Source organism: Aplidium turbinatum, chromosome 1 (genome assembly GCF_918807975.1).
Source record: "Aplidium turbinatum chromosome 1, kaAplTurb1.1, whole genome shotgun sequence".
Classification (NCBI taxonomy): Eukaryota; Metazoa; Chordata; class Ascidiacea; order Aplousobranchia; family Polyclinidae; genus Aplidium; species Aplidium turbinatum.
In genome coordinates this window covers 5921731-5928257 of record NC_137472.1, presented here as the reverse complement: position 1 = coordinate 5928257, position 6527 = coordinate 5921731, and the positions used below count along the sequence as shown (strand labels likewise).

Below are 6527 nucleotides of genomic sequence, written 5' to 3'. Positions count from 1 at the left end.
TAACTATAACTTGGAAATTATTTTTGTTGATATAGTACATCACAGATTGTAAGAATAATGGCTTGGTCAAAACAATGTAACTTTTGTCATTGGTGTTTGCATAAATAACTTTTACGTTTTTTATATGGTGCTAATAACAGCTAAACATTTAACGTTCTTATTTATGGAACGAGAACACCCAAATAAACAGCTATGAGACAAATTGTTGCAACACATAATCACACTTAATGATAAGAACACACAAACAAGATTCTGAACACAGGTTTTAACATTATAATTATAAAACAAAAACTTGAAGGTTGTGATGTTTTGTTGTAGTTTCCTTAGACTTGTAAAAAAAATACATAGGCTAAAATTTGCTAAACTATTTTTCAGTTTGTGAATTATGGAACATAAAGTTTGTAGTTAGTTAATAATGTTTTTTGATTGTTGGTTTGTGCAATAAAAACTTGTGATTTAAAATAATTTTTTGTGTGTGTGTTATTAGAACAAACTTTTAGTTTACAATTTGTCAAAACTACTTTTTAGTTTGTAAAACCAAACGTAAATTTTATTTATTTATTACCACTTATTGTCAATTAACGTGAATTATTCTTAGATAAACAATTTGTTTTCTTATTTTCAACAGCTTATCTATTTTTGGTATGTTGCTCAATTCAGTTTGTAAAGTTTTTAGCATAAAAAATCAAGATGAAGTATTTCCAGCAACCATATCAGAGTGCCTGAAAGCATAAAATGTAGCTACTCAAAGCACACTTATAATTTGCAAACACTTTCGATGTGTCACATTAGACATTTAAATGACAACACCGTTGACTTAATGCTTCACCTCCATTTTGTTCTGAAATTTTTATTGTTGAGCTGTTGGTTCCGTGATCTATTCCATGCTTCCATTTATAAAAAAAGTATTAGTTGTCTTGTTAATACTGGGGTCACAAGTATTTTTTTTTACATTTTCAACCCTCCTGTTATTTTTGTTAAACACAAGCATATTAGAATATAATACAATTCATTTGTAAAGATAATGATTACCTAAAACTTACTGTTTTAAAATAACAACGTAATATTTTTTTAAATCGTGATGAGTTGTACATTGCATAAATCATTTTTAAAGCCTTTTTATTGAAACCTCTTTGGTACATATGTGGTTTGAAATCTCCGGAGTCATTGTAGGCTACAATATGTTTTTAAGAAATAAAGAAGCTACAAAGTTGGATTTGTTTTCATTAAATGCTTTAAAGAGTAAAACTTTTGTCGTATTGATGTAAATTTATCATTCAAGATTTGATAGTTTATAGCACAAGATTCATTTTATTTATAACACAAGATTCTCCTTGGTTTCCTTGTTGACCTGCATAAGTAACTAATCGATATAGTTTATGAACTTTCATAACAGGTTGTTTTTTCAGCTATATAAAGCTCAGTGATTAAACTGTTTGTAATTATAACTAACTTGATAGATAAACATCCAACCTCTGACAGATATATTCAATTCAATTTATTTTGCTTTGCTGGCAAGAACATGTAGAAAACTTCAAAGTAAACACACGAATTTGGGACCAACAAAAAGGAAAAGATGACAAAACCAAAAGGTAGCCTATACTAAACTACTTTATCACATTAAACGATGTTTTTTAGCAACGCATTGTTTTACAGGTTCTATATGCCTCTAACTTTATGTAATAATTTTTTCCACATCTACTTATAGCCTAATATCAGTGAGTTACATTTAAACCATTTTTGACGAGTATACCTACACAACTAAATTTTTTCACTTCAATGGATTGCTGGGTAGAAGCACACAAGCAGGTCTTGGAAACGAAACTTAATTTATGTCTAGCCTAATACATTGTCTTGTATCGTAGCCAAACTACAAAATTTATCTGTTACACTGATTGATGCGTATAAAAACGAACCCATATTTTCCTAATTCCTACCAAATCCGTATAACGAGGTGTATCATACCACTTAATCGCTTTCTTTAATAGGATGACACCCTTTGATAAACTGCTAGCATCGCTTGTTTGAATAGCTTAAGCATATTATGCTATATCACATAATCTCATGATCATGAGTTTCCACAGTCGAATTATTTCTCAAACGTCTTTGCTTTATCATTGTCAAAACATTTTTTTAAATGAAATTGCAATAAACTATTTTTTGTTGTTTAAAACAGACCTAATAAAACAATTTTTAGGTGGGTCATACATACTGAGCACGTGTTTATACCAAACTAGATTGACCGGGTGGTTTAAGGTGTTGGTCTTAAGTACCAATGGACTAGCGTCCGCGTGGGTTCAAATCCCACATCTAGTATTTTGATTTTGGGTTATTTTTAACGCATAATTAGATTTATTTTATTTCTTAACATCACTTCAGTTGCTTGTACACACGGTTGCGATTTTCTTTTCTTTTTTCAGTAATAACAAGATTCACTTTTTTCACATAAAAACATAGAAATCTAAAACAGTCGAAAAATGTCACCTTTTGTTTGCTCAGATTCCAACATAAATCGATAAAAAATCTCTTTACCTTTGATGTACTTTACTATTTTCTGACCAACAATCAAGTTTTAGCAACACTTTTCATCATCATCACGTGCCGTCTCCGATCCGGAGGTTGGCTGTCACTTTCTTCCACAAGTCACGTTTTTCCGCTACTCTTTTTGTTTCTCCGATGCTTGACAAATCAGCCCACTGTATCACGTCATCTCCCCATGTTCGTCAACACTTTTACAACAACTTATTAAGTTATTTTCGTGTGTTCTAGTTACAATCTTCTTATCACGAGTCCACTTATAATAAAAATGGCGGATAAAAACAAAGAAACTCAACTTAGAATGGTGTAACCTTCGTAATTTGCAATAAGTTTGTGCTTACAAAATGTCAATTTTGAAACTGAACCAAAGTTAAACACACATAACAATAACATTTTACTTGTTTGTATACAGCAATTAGTTATTTCCAACCATATAATACCATCCACTCGCTTAAAATTGACATAAACCATTTTTTAAACAAGTCTGAACACGATTTACATGAAATCAGCAGTTTACTTTAAATCGAGCACAACATCGTTTCAAATTGATTCTGTGGCAATTAAAGTTTTTTAGTTTTCGGTAAATGTTCATTTGTTTCCATCATGCAAAGGTACGTTTTTTTTATTTCACTGTGTTATTGTTTGGTAACTTTTTGTAAATATCTTCGTCTTTTGTGTAACTTTAAGTGTTTTGTAAGATCTAAACAAAAATCAATCAATCTGATACATTTCATGGTAGCTTTTGAACAAGTCTAAACCGGCTTTGATGAAACTATGCTTGACAACACATGATGATGCTTTATTATATGACCCACGTACCGTATATCAACCACGAGCCAAACCAGTTACAATAATTTTGTTTCACAACATCAGAAAACTTTGTTTTTGTAAATTTTAATAATTGTTTGGTCTGTAATCGACTTTATCAGTTTTTTTTTATCATTAACTTACGTTTAAACATAAGAAAATTACTTGAGCACTCTACTTGGTTGAATAACACTATTGCATTTACGCGTGATGGTTTCTTGTAACAATTACAAACCAACGAAACCAATTTATACAACAGAACCCTTAACTGAAGATTTGTTTATCATTATCCGCAACTATTTCTATTGTCTTTTCGCCATTGAATCACTTGCTTAGACTTTCTTTTGTCGTATGTTATGTAATGTTTAATTCTTAAAAAATATGTTATTTGAACAATTTTCCGCTTTTATGCTTATCCTCATTTCAAAAGATTGCTCGTGAAGACTATATTTTAATAGTTTCCATATTTTTGTGAAGATTTCCATGTTTCATTTAACTCTTTTATCTTGCTCCTACATCTAAACTTGTTGTTTGGTTCATCTTGAACTGTCTTTTGGTCGCATGTTCCTGGTGATTCATCTTTCTAACCCTATCTCATTTAGAATACTCTGGTTTGTGGTTAGTCTATGTAATACTGACATATGCACTTAGTACTAGTTTTTACTTCCAAACAGTAGATTCATCTTGTTTATCTTCACATAATCATACAAAACAACCGCTTTAATTTCTTCCAAACCCCCTCTTCTTTAGCCTTTCTCTGATCTTATTGGATCAAAACTTGATAAGTATACCAACTAGTCTTTCTGTCTTTACATATCCATAGTACTTTATCACCACTCTTGTGTCTTTTCACAGATATTAATTCAAATGTAAACTTTAATTTTGTGTAACATTTTTAAAATAACATGAAACGATGTTTAAGACATGTACAAAATATCACAAAATTGTGTTTCAACCTAAAAACAAGAAGAAAAAAAATGTATATCTATGCAATACTTATCACTAAACACAGACACAAAATTGTTAAAGCACTCAGTTTTGAAAATTCTTTTCTGTTTTTCTTTTAGATAAGTCACATATCTGTACACATGCACCTTTCCACAGTGATTTTCTACCAACATAGTGCGTCTTCCACAACACTTGTTCGAAATATTTGTGGTGACGTACTTGTATTTAATATGATCATGTTACGCTAAATCCAAGCTATCAAACAAATCTAAGACAACGTAAAACATTCTCTAAAACGCATTTGTCAAGAAAAACTAGAATATATAGAATTATACTTTACAATATTCTATATAATTTTAATAGGAATAATATGATATAATATATACATATATATATAATAAGGAATACAATAGGTAGGTATAATTTTATAGAATATTTTAGTTATAATAAGTTTTTTTGCAAATGCTACAACTGTCACAGAGAAGGTTATTTGGCCAAGGATTGTGTGGAGAGGTAGTGTTTTCGATGTAAAAAAATGGGTCATCTTGCTCGCCACTGCACTGAAGATATTGAGGACCGCGTAAACTTTTGCAGTAAACATGATAATTACTGTTTTGAGAAACGCTGTTGTTGGTAGATCATGCAACCATAGATTAATGAGTCATTTGAGAATTGTTTATTGAGTAATAAATTGTTGTTTTATAATGTGTTTCGTATTGATTGTGTTGTTTACATTTTTGCAACAATATTCTAAGGGGAGGGGGGGCCGTATGTCACAATCAATATGCGAAGCCTAACGACAGGCTACATTTTGTCTTGATCGAGCGTACTGTTTGTAATGGTAAAATTCTTATACGATATGTTATTATCGGTTATTGTCCTGTAATGACCTCTGATTGCGAAATCTTATTATATGACGTATTTCCAGAACATTCTGATACGTGCAAGTCGGGAATATTTTTTGCTTGCTTGTCAGAATTTCCCAGGTGCAGGGTTTATGACGTCACGAAGATATTTACGTGTATTAAAACTCAGCGATGTACGCGCATACAAAAAATATTGACACCGTCAGCGTAAACGCAAACGTTCGAAAAACCATACGCCATATGCGTCAACGTAACTTGTAAAAAAAGTTGGCGGCGTCAGCGTCAGCGCATACACTGGCGTAAACTAATTTTGTTTGCTAGGTGCCAAACATTCACACGGTATAAACCACTCGAAACAAACAAGTTTTATTTTGAATTTCGACGAAGATACACAAGCATCTGAAAGTGTTCATCTGACATTTTGCTGTGTTTTGGTTCCAATATGTCTTTGCCCATTGAAAACATCCTTTCAACTGCAGCGCTGGAAGGTATTGGCGTGTTGTAGCGAAAAAAAGACATTAAAAAGTATGCGTTGACCGCTATGCGCTGAAAAACCGCGAAAACTTTACGGCGTAGCCTCAAGCGCAAACTATCCAAAAAAATGTGGCCGCAAGCGTTAGCGTAAACAAAAAGTCTACGCCGCAAGTAGGCTATGCGGCGTAGAATTTGCGGCGTATACGCACATCTCTGTTAAAACTTGACAGAACAATGAGTTCTTATGATGTAACATTATGGTACCTTCTCGAAGTTACTAGACCAAACAACCAGCTATAAATAATGATGTAATTTGCGTAATGATTATATTATTATTGTTATTGTTGTTGTTGTAGTAGTTGGTAATAGATGCAGAGATTATTGTTGATTGAGAGTTGAAGTAATTGAATATTAGTAGATGAGAGTTGGTGCTGATATAAATTGTGATCGAAAATAGAGTTACATGAGAAGCTGTTAGTGAACCACGTTAAAGTCGATTAAGAGTTACAAGCGTTGGAATATATTGCTGTTCACTGTTACTTTGATTTTTTGTTGGAACTGTTGAGCCGTTCGTTAAAGTCCTTCAAGAATTTTCATTGCTTTTCGGTGATGTCCCATTAAACTACGTCATTGAACCTTTCCAAGTCTCTTTCTTGGTAAGCAATAGAAAGCATCGTGACATTGATACATCCAATGTTACAGCGTCCAGTAGGGCGTTGCACATGCCCTGACTTTCTCAAAAACAACTTGAATATTTTGGTTTTGTGTTAACGAATATTGATCATAAATCTAAAGTTTGAAAATATTTCATTAACTTTTGCCCCACCCACATGGGCAGCTTTGTGACCCATAAAATCAACTCTTTTGCCACTAGCGGTCGCCATGTTAACGTTA

At 32.2% G+C, this 6527-nt stretch overlaps 1 non-coding gene across 1 annotated transcript; it reads left to right on the top strand.

The window, feature by feature from the left end:
* The first annotated feature begins 2232 nt into the window (after positions 1 to 2232).
* Trnal-uaa (transfer RNA leucine (anticodon UAA)) lies at positions 2233 to 2316 on the top strand. Its single transcript has one exon. It is a non-coding gene; the product is annotated as a tRNA-Leu (tRNA).
* Positions 2317 to 6527: the final 4211 nt, after the last annotated feature.